Here is a 16,542-nt window from a genome sequence, read left to right on the forward strand (position 1 = left end):
ACTCTGCACCACACAGGATCAAGCCTAAACTGATGGAGGCAGGAAGGGAGAGGAATTTTTCTTCCATATCAGGCTGAGATTTTAGCTTGATGTGTATTATTCACAAGGTTTAGTTAAATATCAGTGACCTCATATTGAAAACAGCTGCCAAACTTTGTTCTTGGAGGAGATTGTGTGTGTGGGGGGGGGGGGGGGAAATAATCCAGGAGTCTGATGTCATGAACAGTGGGATGAGCTTATTCTGTCTAGAGTTGAGCAGAAAACCAGAAGTTGGATTCGTTCATACAGCAGCCAGAGCCTGCCTATCCACTGAGAAATCTCTCTCTTTACCAGCGTTTGCCTCCTCTGAGGTGTATTTGGTGTGAAGGTACGTGTTCCTGCTTCTCTTTAAGCAAATATGAAAAGCCCTCAATTATTCAAATTCACCACAATTTTTCTTTTCTTCCTCAGACAAATTCCTTGATTTTTTTCCCTCTGTTTATGTTTCAGTTACAAACCAGATTATGCTTCAAGGGAGGGTTATTATTAATTATGATTATTGCTTCAAATTTTGTTTTACTGTTAGACTCTATCTTTTGTAGTTTTGATGATTAATGGGATTTGCAGCCCAGAATGTCACCCCTTAACAGCAGCTAACGTGTCACTGACCCAGTGAAAAGAATAGGAGGGCTTGTGGCACGTTAGAGACTAACAAATTTATTCGAGCATAAGCTTTCGTGAGCTACAGCTCACTTCATCGGATGCTTATGCTCAAATAAATTTGTTAGTCGCTAAGGTGCCACAAGTACTCCTTTTCTTTTTGCGGCTACAGACTAACACGGCTGCTACTCTGAAAACTGACCCAGTGGAATTTCAGTTGCCAAGTGACTACACTACATGTCAGAGGGCAAAGCATTAGTTGTAACCAAAGGTTACTTACTGTGTCTCACAAAAGTGCAAAATAATTCAGACCACAAACTTCCTAGTTTGTTTTCAGTGAGAGATTGCCAAACAAACTGTAGAGAAAACATACTGAGTGAACTCTCTCTTTTGTGTCCTTTACGGGTGTCTTGTCTTCTGTGCTTGTTATTTGGATTGTGAGCTTTGTGGGGCAGGGACTGTCTTTTTATGTGTATCTTGCATTCCTGAGCTTTATTATCTGTGCTTAATAAATAACAGAAGATAAATATGAAAATCTAAAATGTTCAATGTACACCAAAGTTGACAGAGTTCAAGTTTACTTTTAAACATTATCAAGCTTCTTATTAAAAATTACACCTTGCTTTATATTATATTAAAGGAAAAGTTTAATTTGTCAAAAAAAAATGTGACTTGTAAGCTGATGATAATAAAAGAAGCTTAGAGTTGGAGTTATTTCTAGGAAGATATGGCAGAAAGAGCAGGTAACAATGTCACAATATATGCTGGACATTTTAAGTCACTCCTGGTGCTGCACTCGGTGACTTTTAGAGAAGTTGCAGCATTATAACAATAGTTATACAACAGCAGAACACCAGGACAGGGGAATTCAAATAGTTTGTCACTAGGATCCCCAAGTTTGAATTTCTTTTTACTACATTGTTGGATATTATTATTTTTAACAATGATATATTTTAAGGCTAAAATACAGAATATGTTAGAAAAATTTCTGTTTACACTCCATAATACCCCAAAGTCTCATATTCCAGCATGCCTTTTTGAAAGTATTGGGATAGCCAGTCATATCAATAATATGATTTCTGTTGTTATTGTTATTGTTGTCTTCTCTCTGTGGAAATTTGCAGATGAAAGAGAGAAAGATGTTTAAATGAGAGTTTCTTCCTAACTGAGAATTGTCCCAGGTTTACTTGTCTTCAATATTGTAAAGTTTAGAACTATACAGACTATACAGAAGGGAAGAGAAAGATCCAGGAATAGATGTGGCCAAATTCCTGGACAGGACTTTAGAACAACTGAAGAAGAAGAGGCAGCCCCCAGAAAAATGTCCAGGGGTTTTACAATGAGCCCAATGCATGCTAAAACAGGATTTGAGTTTAGTCAGCGCTACCTGAACACTCCACAATCCAGACATCACCAGTGCGGCTTCTTGATTGGAGGAGCTCACCAGTAATGTGGGCCATAACTTTAAGAAACTCTCAGCACTATATATCTGAAGTCCTTCCTCAGGCAAAAAGCAACAGGAGTTTTGTAAGGTATCAGTATAGTGCCTGTAAAGAGTTTGTGTCCGTTTCCACCGATCTAGTCTTAAAATAAAACATTATGAGATAGATTGTAAGGGGAGAATCTTCAAAGGCACAAATGACAGTTAAAGGGATTGAAAATGAAGGAGAGATTTTCGAAAGCATCTAAGTGATTTAGGGGCACAAATCCTAAATCAATGGGTCTTGTGTTCCTATGCTGAGCTGGTCGGAAAACAAAGATTTGTTTTTTAAATTCATTTTGGTACACATTTTCAGTGGCAAAATTTTGAATCTTGTCAAAAATACAAATACTCTACAAATTTTCAATTTTCAGCAACCAAAAGTCAAAAATGAAAAAAATTAGTCCAAAAAGCTGCTGAAAACTAAAAAAAAAAAAAAGGGGGGGGGAGGGAGGTTATTTGCCCCACATAAAATAATCAAAAATAACATAATAAGAAGAATAAATTGACAATTCAAGGAAAACAAATGTTTTAAGTAAAAATTTTCATTTTGTCAAAAATTCAGTTTTCAATAAAAAAAGAAGTTTGACCAGCCCTATACTTCAGTCAGTGCTTTTGAAAATCTCACCTTGACTGCCCTGTGTGTCTTTGAAAAATCTCTCCCTAGACAGATACACAGAGCTAGGTTTTCAAAGGGCTGATCTGCCTCCCTATTGCATTTGCAATATTTGTTCCCGATGTTGAATTGCAGGCACAAGAGGAACCTATGTGTCTAACTACCTGACTGCAACTGCTATGCAACTATGCATGTAAATAGCACTTTAAAAAGGGTAGGCTGGAGCCGCAGCATGACTAAAAAGATAGCTCCACCTTTAAGCACTTTTACAAATAGAACAAGCCCTGTGTGAGGAGATAGTTTAAAAAGTATGATTTCTCCCCACAGGTGGAACCTGAGAACCAAATTCAGCCCATATTTAACATATGCAACTCCCACAGCAGTAAATAGGAGTTGCACCCACTCATAGACTTTAAGGTCAGAAGGGACCATAATGATCATCTAGTCTAACCTCCTGCACAACGCAGGCCACAGAATCTCGCTCACCCACTCCTATAACAAACTCCTGACCTATGTCTGAGCTATTGAAGTCCTCAACTCGTGGTTTAAAGACTTCAAGGTGCAGAGAATCCTCCAGAAAGTGACCCGTGCCCTGCGCTGCAGAGGAAGGCAAAAACCCCCCAGGCCTCTGCCAATCTGCCCTGGAGGAAAATTCCTTCCCGACCCCAAATATGGCAATCTGCAGAACCCTGAGCATGTGGGCAAGACTCACCAGCCAGATACCCAGGAAAAAATTCTCTGTAGTAACTCAGATCCCACCCCATCTAACATCCCATCACAGGCCATTGGGCATATTCACTGCTAATACTCAAAGATCAATTAATTGCCAAAATTAGGCTATCCCATTATACCATCCCCTCCATAAACTTATCAAGCTTTGTCTTTAAGCCAGATATGTCTTTTGCGTCCACTGCTCCCCTTGGAAGGCTATTCCAGAATTTCACTCCTCTGATGGTTAGAAACCTTCGTCTAATTTCAAGTCTAAACTTCCTGATGGCCAGTTTATATCCATTTGTTCCTGTGTCCACATTGGTACTGAGCTTAAATAATTCCTCTCCCTCCCTGGTATTTATCCCTCTGATATATTTATAGAGAGCAATCGTATCTCCCCTCAGCGTTCTTTTGGTTAGGCTAAACAGGCCAAGCTCTTTGAGTCTCCTTTCATAAGACAGGTTTTCCATTCCTCAGATCATCCTAGTAGCCCTTCTGTGTACCTGTTCCAGTTTGAATTCATCCTTCTTAAACATGGGAGACCAGAACTGCCCACTTATGATCTTGGCCCAGAGAGATTAAATGGCTTGTCCATTGTCACACAACAAATTAGCGGGAGAACCAGATTTAGATCTCAGCACTTCATGGCTCCCTGAACTCAGCGTCACACATCTGCATATATATATCCCACCCATGTGTATGTACGTCCCATTCACATTCTAGGGGCAAAGATAAAGAAAGGGAATTTAAGGGAGCATTATTCTGCTGTGTGTGCAGCCCCATGGTTTCTAGATGTTACAACACATACACTGGCAAGCAGTGAAATGTCATCACAGCACCGTAGTATCCTTCTTATTTGTGTGTATTGGAGTAGCTCCTAGGAGTGCTAGTCATGGACTCAGATCCTATTGCATTAGGTGCTGTACAAATACAGAACAATGGCTAAGAGCTTACAGTTTAAGGGTATGTCTACATTAGGCAGACACTATAGCCACATCACCATAGCTATGCTGGCATAACCCTGTTGTGTGGATGCAGCCCATGCTGATGGAAGGGTTTTTACCCCCCACTGTAGGAAAACTACCTTCCCTCATGATGGTAGATTGATTAACACAAGCATTTTTTCCATCGACACAGCTGTGTCTACATTGGGGGCTAGGTCGGCATAGCTATGTCAGTCAGGAGTAGGTGGTTTTTTTCACACACCGGACTGACGTGGCTAAATCAACCTGACTTTTAGATGTAGACCGGGCCGAAATAGAAGACTACAATCTAAGCATATGATGAAAGATAACAGGTAAATCCAGACAGCCAGGGAGTGCAAAGTTACCTGCTAAGAGGGGGACATTTTAGATATCAGGCTGATAACGGAATGGGCAAATTACAAAATGTTGAGGTACAAGATTTAGCTGCAAAGTTGCCAGATCCCAAATCTGAGTGGAATGTTTTGGGCCCAGATTGAATCCTCTCTCCTTGAGTCCCTGCACAAGGACCCCTGTTGCATCACATAGCCTTACTGTTGTGCTAACACAGGTTTTGAGGGTTTAAGACAAATATATGTTGAGAATGATTTTCCTTACGTACCGAGTAATTTCCTCATAGTGACGAGTTTAGCTTGCTTTCAGCACTGTGTACATTTTATATCCTTTCAATATTCTGACTCCTCAACTGAGTTCTAGGGGGTTGTTTTTCTTTAAAATACCCTTGATCTGATTGTTCAGGCGTATGGACCCTCTGATGCTGCCTACTCTGCACAATGTTCAGCTTTCACACTTATGCAAACCAATTAATCTCAATAGTGTCACATGGCTGCAACTGAGGACAGAATGAGGCCCTGGTTAATTTCAGATAGTGGGACTGTCAACATGCAGTCAAGGGTTTCTTCTGAGAGGTACCTCCGAGGTTACAGGTAGCCTCAGGAGAAGAGAAAGTGTCACGGCAAGCAGCCCAGCTTCTTTTGACTTTAATGGGACTTGCACCTGGGTAGCTGAGGGAGCAGCGTTTTTTTCTGGGCCCTTTTTCTGCACTGGCAGAGTGAAGAGTCCTATAAGGAGGAAGAGCGATGGTCCCATCTTCCTGCTTACCTCGGTCGGTCCCTCTGGAATCCCATTCCTTTTGCCTTTATTCAATGTGATTTCCCATCAGAAAACACTTTCTTGGTCCTTCTCAGGGAGAGCATACTATGCTGGGAGTGGGAAATTACATTGTATAAAGGCAAAGGGAAGAAACTTCCCTCCAGGGTATGATCTGATCCTGGAAAAACAGGCATGCTGAGAAGTAATAATACTCCACCTCATCCCGGCTCACTTTTCTCCGCTAATGCTAATGGCTAATGATAAACCTTACCCTATGAAAAAAAAGAAATGGCGATGCCTTCAAAATGTCCACTTAGGGCCTAATCCAAATACCATCAAAGTGTAAAGATAGAAAGATTCCCAACTGATGCAATTACCACCGGGGCCAGATCATCATCTAGTATAAATGGGCATAATTCCATCAACTTTAGTTGAGTTATGACATTTACAAGCTGGAGATTTGGTCCCAGGAATCTGTTTACTAGAAATGGATGGTTGCCAGTTTATGTTATAACTCCATTCTCCTGCTATCTGGGGACAGCATTCCCAGAAACGAGGACTCAGCTAAGCCAGCAAAACTTGTACAGAAGATGTTTCAGCACAAGCGATATGGTGACATAGGCTCTTGTCATAAATATAAAGGAAAAGGTAACCACATTTCTGTATACAGTGCTATAAAATCCCTCCTGGCCAGAGGCAAAATCCTTTTACCTGTAAAGGGTTAAGAAGCTAAGGTAACCCCGCTGGCACCTGACCCAAAATGGCCAATGAGGGGACAAGATTCTTTCAAATCTGGAGTGGGGGAACAAAGGGTTGGTCTGTCTGTGTGATGCTTTTGCCGGGAACAGATCAGGAATGCAAGCCTTACAACTTCTGTAAAGTACGTTAGATTTTCTTTTGTTTAATGGCTTGTAAAATAAGCTGTGCTGGAGGGAATGTGTATTCCTGTTTTTGAGTCTTTTTGTAACTTAAGGTGTTGCCTAGAGGGATTCTCTATGTTTTGAATCTGATTATCCTGTAAGGTATTTACCATCCTGATTTTACAGAGGTGATTCTTTTACCTTTTCTTTAATTAAAATTCTTCTTCTTGATTTTTCATTGTTCTTAAGATCCAAGGGTTTGGGTCTGTGTTCACCTGTACCAACTGGTGAGGATTATTATCAAGCCTTCCCCAGGAAAGGGGTGTAGGGCTTGGGGGGATATTGTGGGGGAAGACGTCTCCAAGTGGTCTCTTTCCCTGTTCTTTGTTTAAAACGCTTGGTGGTGGCAGCATACCGTTCAAGGACAAGGCAAAGCTTGTACCTTGGGGAAGTTTTTAGCCTAAGCTGGTAAGAATAAGCTTAGGGGGTCTTTCATGCAGGTCCCCACATCTGTACCCTAGAGTTCAGAGTCGGGAAGGTACCTTGACAGCTCTTCTTACTGTATTCCTTGCCTGGCCAGGAAGGATCAGAAATCCATGTAGCTGGCCCATCACTAATTGTTACCACAGCTAAACAGTACTGTGAGATGGGGAAGACAATACAAAGAGACATGCTTTAATCCAACTATTAGTTCTTGGACTAGATGCAGGAATTACTAGGTACGGTTCTATGGCTTCTGTTATGCAAGAAGATCCGACTAGATGATCTAATGGTACTTTAATGGCCTTAAAATCTATGAATCCCTGGGCTGTAGAGTTAGATTCATAGGTTCAAAGGCCAGAAGGGACAATTGTGATCATCTAATTTGACCTCCTGTATAACACAGGCCATAGAACTTCTCCAAAATAATTCCTAGAACAGACCTTATAGAAAAACATCCCACCTTGATTTAAAAATTGTCAGTGATGCAGCATCCACCACTACTCTTGGTAAATTGTTCCAATGGTTAATTATTCTCACCATTAAAAACGTATTCCATATTTCTAAACTCATGCTTTCAGTGATGAAGGTTCTACATTCAAACCCTGCAGATGGACGGTCCTTTGCACAGGCTGCTCTCCTCCTTGTTACTGTCCTCAAGGGTCTGTTTCTTGCTACGTCCCATTCTGTCCTAGTAAGGACAGCATGGAAACACACCAAAATCCTTTTTCTGGGGGAACAAGACAGCAAATGACACAGGCCTGGGAAAGGAAGGTGAAGTGGCAAGTGGACAAACTGAGGTAAATGGCCTCCATGTGGATATATGCTGCATAAGCAGAGAATTATGTGGCATCTTAATAGGAAGGTAAATTATACTGCCATGCATCAGCTGCATCAGCATGGAGCCCTGCCCTGTAGCCATCTCTTGAGTTAACGCAATGCAATGGGGTGCTGCAGGCAGCTGTACTGTTTATTTCCTGGCCTCCAAGAAACCATCCTCCTTGGTAAAAAGAAATCAGGAATTATTTTCATCAGACAATTCTGATGTCTTCTTTTATTAGGATCAAATCTGGTTTGTTAATTTATTTCCTTTCCCATGTTTGGACATGGATCTTTTAATCTTCTATTTTCCTTCTTCTAGACAATAATAAAATGTCCAACTGGCAAATAGAGACACTGACAGATAAACAAGCACCCTACTGGTCTGGGATTGTTTGCAGAGATCTGTGATAAATACCGTAAGGGAAAGGGGTTTCTTAGGCTTTTAAGTGTGAAAGAAACCAGGCTAGGATTTCACAAGAGCTAAGGCAATGTTTTAAAGCTGAAAAACTTTCCAAATGGTGTTTTTCTTTTCTTTTTAAATTGTGAGTTGCCAGTTCATTTTCAGAGTGGAAAGGCCTGGTTTTATACCATCATAGTTTAATGCAAAGTCAGAGTGAGTCAGGCATCAAAGCTGTTCATGCATGTTTAGGATGCTGTACACTGAAATATAGATATGGTAACAAAAGGAGCTTGTAGAGGCATGTTGGACAAAGCTTCCATTTACATCATTCATCTGAAGAAAAGAGTGAAAATTTCCCACACATAATTGTGCCTGTTTTTCTGTAAATTGAATACCTTACAACCAAGAAATCCCAGCCCTTTGGCTCAGCAATGGACCTGCTTCCCTGAGCTAGAGGGAGGAGAGGTGTATGATGTTTGGCTAAAAATACTTGGTTAGATGTTTCATTCAGTGCTTTAGAAATATTCGCTTTTTAGTGAAATGTAGTGAGACTCCCCACCCAATAAGTCATTTTCTCCTACTATACAGTCATTCAACCCACAGTTTCACTATGCTCATTGCAATGCTGTTAAATATGAGGGGGTTTCATTCTGCGGCACATAACAAGGAGCTTATCTGCTGCTAAGCTCACTGTATATATAGATTCCATTGTACATTAATTAAATTGAAGTTTTAAACATGTTTTTAGGATGGAATGAATGAGTTCTCATCATGTACAGGGGAAAATAAATTAAAATAGGCTTGATTTTAAATACCAGATCTAGACATTGCTGAACTTTCAGGGTGTTTGAACTCTAAATGTAGCTAAGGACCAAAGTTGTGTTTTATACTGGGCCAAACCAAAACCCCAGATCCAAATTTTGGGATGTTCATAATTCAGATCTGGATCCTGTTCCATACTGTGTCATAAACCCGTCTCTGAACATTAAAAATCTCTCTCTCCCTTCCCAAGCCCAGCATTCTCCCCTCTACTTGCTTGTTTCTCAGCCTGGTTTACCCTGTCCTGTGTCCCAGAGCTCATATTCTCTCTTTTTCTACTTTCTACTTTTTCTACATTCAAAAAACTCCATCCGGACATTCTGCAGCATGTCTGTGTTTCTTGCTAAAAGAAAGTTTTCAAATAGGATATTTTGCCACTGTGGAGAATGTGGGAAATTTCTTTATTATGAAAATTGTGTGTCATTCAGTTTGCTCATTCACTTTTGTAGTGTTATCTGCTTGGTCTCAAGAAGCAGACTTCTTTCCAGAAATTTCTCACTGAGTGTGTGTCATTTTGGCATGTCTGGGTTTGTGTGAATGAACACTCAAGAACTGTCAACATGTGACTACAACTACCTTACAGATACCATGGAGACCCATGACTGGACCATTAACTTTTAATGGCTGCTGGGCAAGAGAACTTTTTAGAATATGGTGGGTGATTACCTGTATAAACACAGCTCCTGCCCTGCCTAAACCCAAGGAGGAGGGAAGGGAGGAGAGTACAAGTGAAAAAAGTCATGAATGCAACTACAGAGAAAGAACTGACCTGTTAAAAGACTTGCTCACAGAACAGAAGAATGTAATCCCATCCAATAACTGTTGGGCAGGGCCAGGGAGGCTGGCTGCAGGCAGGAATCTAGGAGGGACCCTCCTAATCATCCAAGACGATGCTGACGGATTACAGGAGAGTTGTACATTTACGCTTTTCTTTACCATTTTAACTCAGTGTTCCTGAATACTATTGTCCTGTGGACTGATAAAGAACATCTTGTTTTGAAGAGGCTGTCCTGTGTCACTGCAAACAGCTCTCAGTTGCAGAGCTCCTAAGAGGGGAAGTCTTGAACTGGAGTCCCAACTCATCTGGACCCACTGAAGGAGCCATACTGAGAACCAGAGATGCTGAAGCCAGAGACCCAGTCTCAGAGTAGTGGAGTCACAGGAGTGGAGTCTTCAGCAGAATGAGGCCCAGGGTCTGTCTCTAAGAAGGGTACACTCCCAGAAAGGCTTTATAAAGATGAGAGGCATGGGATGCCCTGTAATATCAAGACAACAGGGACAGAAGGGACCTCGAGAGGTCATCTAGTCCACTCCCCTGCACTCATGGCAGGACTAAGTATGATCTAGACCAGTGTTTCCCAAACTTGTTCCGCCACTTGTGCAGGGAAAGCCCCTGGTGGGCCAGGCCAGTTTGTTTACCTACCGCATCCGCAGGTTCGGCCAATCGCGGCTCCCAGTGCCCGCGGTTCGCTGCTCCAGGCCAATGGGACCTGCTGGAAGCGGTAGCCAGTGCGTCCCTCAGCCCGCGCCGCTTCCACAGCTCCCATTGGCCTGGAGCAGCGAACCGCGGCCACTGGGAGCCACGATCAGCCGAACCTGTGGATGCGGCAGGTAAACAAACCGGCCCAGCCCGCCAGGGACTTTCCCTGAACAAGCGGCATCCCAAGTTGGGAAACACTGATCTAGACCATGCCTGACAAGTGTTTGTCTCACCTGCTCTTAAAAATCTCCAGTGATGGAGATTCCACAACCTCCCTAGGCAATTTATTCCAGTGCTTAACCACCCTGACAGTTAGGAAGTTTTTTCCTAATGTCCAACCTAAACCTCCCTTGCTGCAATTTAAGCTTCTTGTCCTAGCCACAGAGCTTAAGAAAAACAGTTTTTCTTCCTCCTCCTTGTAAAGCCTTTTACGTACTTGAAAACGGTTATCATGTCCCCTCTCAGTCTTCTCTTTTCCAGGCTAAACAAACCCAATTTTTTTCAATCTTCCCTCAAAGGTCATGTTTTCTAGACCTTTAATCATTTTTGTCTCTCTTCTCTGGACTTTCTCCAATTTGTCCACATCTTTCCTGAAATGTGGTGCCCAGAACTGGACACAATACTCCAGTTGAGGCCTAATCAATGTGGAGTAGAGCAGAAGAATTACTTCTCGTGTCTTGATTACAACACTCCTGCTAGTACATCCCAGAATGATGTTCGCTTTTTTTGCAACAGTGTTACACTGTTGACTCATATTTAGCTTATGGTCCACTATGACCCCCAGATCTCTTGCCGCAGTACTCCTTCCTAGGCAGTCATTTCCCATTTTGTATGTGTGCAACTGACTCTTCTTTCCTAAATAGAGTACTTTGCATTTGTCCTTATTGAATTTCATCCTATTACTTCAGACTATTTCTCCAGTTTGTCCAGATCATTTTGAATTTTAATCCTATCCTCCAAAGCACTTGCAACCCCTCCCAGCTTGCTACTGTCCGCAAACTTTATAAGTATACTCTCTATGCCATTATCTAAATCATTGATGAAAATATTGAACAGAACCGGACCCAGAACTGATCCCTGCGGGACCCCACTCATCTTTCCACCATGACTGTGAACCACTGATAACTACTGTCTGGGAATGGTTTTCCAACCAGTTTTGCACCCACCTTCTAGTAGCTCCATTTAGGTTGCACTTCCTTAGTTTGTTTATGAGAAGGTCATAGAATCATAGAATATCAGGGCTGGAAGGGACCTCAGGAGGTCATCTAGTCCAACCCCCTGCTCAAAGCAGGACCGATCCCTGACTAAATCATCCCAGCCAGGGCTTTGTCAAGCCTGACCTTAAAAACTTCTAGGGAAGGAGATTCCACCACCTCCCTAGGTAACGCATTCCAGTGTTTCACCACTCTCCTAGTGAAAAAGTTTTTCCTAATATCCAACCTAAATCTCCCCCACTGCAACTTGAGACCATTACTCCTTGTTCTGTCATCTGCCAACACTGAGAACAGTCTAGAGCCATCCTCTTTGGAACCCCCTTTCAGGTAGTTGAAAGCAGCTATCAAATCCCCCCTCGTTCTTCTCTTCTGAAGACTAAACATCCCCAGTTCCCTCAGCCTCTCCTCATAAGTTAGTTCCAGTCCCCTAATCATTTTCGTTGCCCTCCGCTGGACTCTTTCCAATTTTTCCACATCCTTCTCGTAGTGTGGGGCCCAAAACTGGACACAGTACTCCAGATGAGGCCTCACCAATGTCGAATAGAGGGGAACGATCACGTCCCTCGATCTGCTGGCAATGCCCCTACTTACACATCCCAAAATGCCATTGGCCTTCTTGGCAACAAGGGCACACTGTTGACTCGTATCCAGCTTCTCGTCCACTGTAACCCTTAGGTCCTTTTCTGCAGAACTGCTGCCGAGCCATTCAGTCCCTAGTCTGTAGCGGTGCATTGGATTCTTCCGTCCTAAGTGCAGGACTCTGCACTTGTCCTTGTTGAACCTCATCAGATTTCTTTTGGCCCAATCCTCCAATTTGTCTAGGTCCCTCTGTATCCTATCCCTACCCTCCAGCGTATCTACCACTCCTCCCAGTTTAGTGTTATGTGAGAGAGTATCGAAAGCTTTACTAAAGGCACGATGTACCACGTCTACTGCTTCCCCACTATCCACAAGGCTTGTTACCCTGTCAAGGAAAGCTATCAGGTTGTTTTGACATGATTTGTTCTTGAAAAATCCATGCTGACTGTTACTTATCACCTTATTATCTTCTAGGGTGTTTGCAAATTGGTTGCTTAATTATTTGTTCCATTATCTTTCTGGGAGCAGAAGTTAAGCTGATTGGTCTGTAATTCCCCCAATATATTGCAGTTAATGTTTACAACGGACTGGTAAAATAATTTCGTGACATTGTAATATCTAATGTGCACATTGAAAACGCTGCAGCAATACCCGAGGGGCGCTGGAGCTTGCAGCACTCTTGCCGCTCGGGGCACCACTGGATCAGCCCATGCCTGGCAGAGAGGGCACCGCTGGGGGAAGCCTGGCAATCCCTCCATCTCTGCTTCTCTTGCAGCTGGCTGCAGTGGTGAGTCTGCCTGGGAACCACTGGATCTGCCAGAACACTTGGATCTGCCCTGGCACCACTGCTTTCCTAGCAGCGATCCACCAACTAGCTGCACTAGGCAGTGCCTAGTAACTGGGAGAGCAAGGGGTGGGATCAGAGCAAGGCATGCAGCGCCCAGCCATGCACATGCAAATGATCCTCCAGCCCACTGTACTCCACCTCTGAGGAGAGACAGCAGGGTGGGCCATGGGCCCTCCCCCCAACGCCAGGGGTGGACTGTGAACTTGTTAACAATTAAACGGTTAACCGACATAATTTTAATAGTATAAACGGGTACTTTTAAAAATGATATTTATATCCCTAGTTCTGTGGCCTGCAATGTGCAGGAGGTCAGACTAGATGATTACAGTGGTCCCTTCTGACCTTAACGTCTATGAGTCTACATGCTGTTGGTGACCACCTCTGTACAAGGACTGATATATATAGGGTAAAAATAAACAAATTGTACTCAGAATATACCCATAGTCTGCATCACTGATTTCTCTTTCAATAGGAAGCTGACCTACAAATCCTCAACTTCTGCTAACACCACCACCACAAAAACACAGTTTATTCCCAAAATGCTGGAAAAGATACAGGAGAAGGGGGGAAAAATACAGTGCAGCTACCAAAAGGTGGGAGTCAAACTCCTTTTTGTCACCCTTTTGTCACTCCCTTTTGTAGCCATAGCCTAAGGTAGCAATATTAAGTGTACTGTACAGGACAAATTCTGTCTTGGCTAATTAAGTTCTGGCAGCCTGAAATTGCCATTGTAGTTTCAACTGACAATAGTACATTCACCCTCACCGTCATTTTCTAGCTTAAACTATTGTCTTATTATTGTACACTATTAAAAAGTGCTGGCTCACTCAGTGACTGAGTTGTCATAGAATCACAGAAATGTTGGGCTAGAAGGGACCTTGAGAAGTCCAGCTCCCTGCAATGAGGAAGGACCAAGTAAGCCTAGGCACATATCCTTGGAAGGAAGGTGTTGTAAGAGTACAATGCATTATTAATTATTATTTTATAGAGAGGGCCAGTTTCTGGCCTCCACTCTAGCTGCAATGCCCCTGAGGGTTCCTTGTGCCTGGGTGGAATCCTCAGGTTCCATAGAGCTGCCAGCATGGGTCTTAGTGGGGGAAAAAAAAGGGCTTTGGCTGGATTATCTCTGCACCGTGGCATCGGCGGCTGGGGTTGCAGCCAGCTGAACATAAGTTATAACAGCCATCAGACTGCTCTAACTTGCACCAGGGACTGACCAGTCCCAGGATCAGTGGGGACTAAAGAAATCAGCTGCCTGTGTGATGAGAACTGATGAAGACTGTGACCCTGAGAAAAGAGATGATGAGATTCCAGGCACACTGGGCAGCCATTCTTAGATACTCAGGCCTTGTCTACACTACACAGTTTTGTCAGCAAATGGCAGCTTTCGTCATCAAAGCAGTGGAGGTGTACACACTACAATGCTCCTCTGGCCGACAAAACCCGCCTGCTTTGCTGAGAAAATTAAACCACCTCAACGAGAGGTGTAGCGCTTTTTGTGGCTAGAAAGTTAGATCGACAAAGCATCAGTGTACACACTGCGCTCATTACATCGCCATAACTGGCCTGTGGGAGGTATCCCACAATGCCCACCATGACTGCTCTGCTCACTGTTTTGAACTCCGCTGCCCTGCAACCAGCTATACAGACATGCACCCCTTTCAAAGCCCCAGGAAGCTTCGAAACTGCTCAGCGTGGAGAGTTCACATAGCTACTGCCCAGCTGAGCATGCCAGCAAACACATTCCTGCCTGGACTACAGCGGAGGAGGTGGCTCTCCTTGATCTGTGGGAGAACTCGGAGGGAAACAGAATCAAAACATTAACGCGGAATCCTGCTCTCCCCAGCACTGGGACCACAGCAGCAGGCAGGCAGGACAGGCTGTTGTGGGGTACGGGGGAAAGAGCATACACGTGCTGTGCTGTGCAGAGCCAGGGGCTGATGTTGGGGTGCTCCCCTCCTGCCACCGGTGTACCATTCTTTACTGAGCTGGGGTGTGGGAACAGGGAAACACCAACGGTATGTGCAAAAGCTTCTGCTGCAGGATTGGTTGCTTCCGGCTGGTGTCTGAACTTAAAGAGACAGCGTGCCGACACACTCACTCTCCCCAACACACACACACACACAAACACACTCCCTGTCACACACTCCCCACATACACACACTTCTGCGGGCTTCTTTTGTTAGTGTTCAGCAATGCCAGTTTGGTCATATTACCAAGTGCTACTTTAAAAAGTGTTACTTTTCAGTCACACACCCAGCAAGCATTACAAGGTTCATAGCATGGTGCAAACCAACAATGCCAGGCTCCGCACACTACAGCAACGCACATTACTGTGGCTCAGTGTTAATATAGCCCCCCGCTGGGTTCCTCTTACAGCCTTGTGTTCATAACACACAGCACAGTACTTAACAGCAGTGCAGGCTCCATGCTTTCTGACAGAGATAACTGAGTTGCAGGTTACCAGGGCAGTTGAAAAGCAGCTGACAATCTATGAGGATGCCCATTGAATGATGGGATTGACAAAGCTGCATCATGTGATGCTGTACCTGCCTCCATGAGGCATTGCAAACCCTCCCAAAGCACCCTGCGGCCAGTTGCACAGTGGCATCGCTACTCACAGTGCGCTGCTCTCAGTCAATGCAAAAGCGGCTATTGTGGATGCGCTCCACTGACACAAAGAGCATAGTGTGGATATGCAACAGAGGTTTAATTACAGCAGTGCCTGTACATCGGCATAACCTGCATCGACCAAACTCTGTATTGTAGACAAGTCCTTAGAGCTTTTAGACACGAGCCTGCCTTGGCTAATAGTGACAAGCAGATTTCCCTTGAGGAACTGGAGCTGTGCACAAGTCACGTGTGAAAATGTATTAGTGACGTGTAAGAGTGTGCAGCATTGTTGCAGCCACCATCAATGGCGCCTCTATCTGGCTGTAGTGATGGTAGGCAAGGGATGAAGTGAATTCCAGCCTCATCTATTAGGGGCCGGCACAGTGTCCACATGGTACCACTAGCAAAGTGCTTACAGCCAGTTCATCCAAAAGTCAGATCGCTCCATGAAATATTCAATGTGCAGAGAAAGAGACACCGGCAAAAGTTGTTTGGCCATTAGACCATCACACTCTGCCGAGTCAGGAGAGCCGTAAAGCTCCCACCCAGGGAAAAGAGCTTCATTTCTGCTGCTACCAGAGAGGAGCTAAATTGCACTAAGAGTTACAGTGTATTTTATGTGCAGTCTGACAGAAGGGAGAGCCAAAAGAAGGCACCACCACTGTGCTAATTGATGAGTTGTGTATGTAGCCCAACTGCTATATAACGCCTCTGCCCTGGCATGGAGAATAAAGAAATACCACTTGTTGCAGCTGCTTTCAGAAGGTGAATGTCTCAAGAACTTTCAGCCACTGATTTTCATTTTTCTGTCCTTTCCTTTGGGTTTTGCTTTCCCTCCAGCGAAGCTCCAGTGTGAGCATGACATGCTATTAGGTACTTTCATGCTATTAGGTAACTGCTGCACGGA

The 16,542-nt window shown here is 43.7% G+C and overlaps 1 protein-coding gene across 3 annotated transcripts in view; it reads left to right on the top strand.

Moving 5' to 3' along the window:
- Positions 1–258: 258 nt before the first annotated feature.
- BDKRB2 (bradykinin receptor B2) overlaps positions 259–16,542 on the top strand; it is a 44,505-nt gene continuing 28,221 nt past the window's right edge. For all 3 annotated transcript variants that reach the window (XM_048854056.2, XM_048854057.2, XM_075129857.1), the window contains exon 1: positions 259–367. The gene's annotated coding sequence lies outside the window, so the exon portion shown is untranslated. The remainder of the gene's footprint in view (positions 368–16,542) is intronic.

Source organism: Caretta caretta, chromosome 6, assembly GCF_965140235.1.
Source record: "Caretta caretta isolate rCarCar2 chromosome 6, rCarCar1.hap1, whole genome shotgun sequence".
NCBI classification, from domain to species: Eukaryota; Metazoa; Chordata; order Testudines; family Cheloniidae; genus Caretta; species Caretta caretta.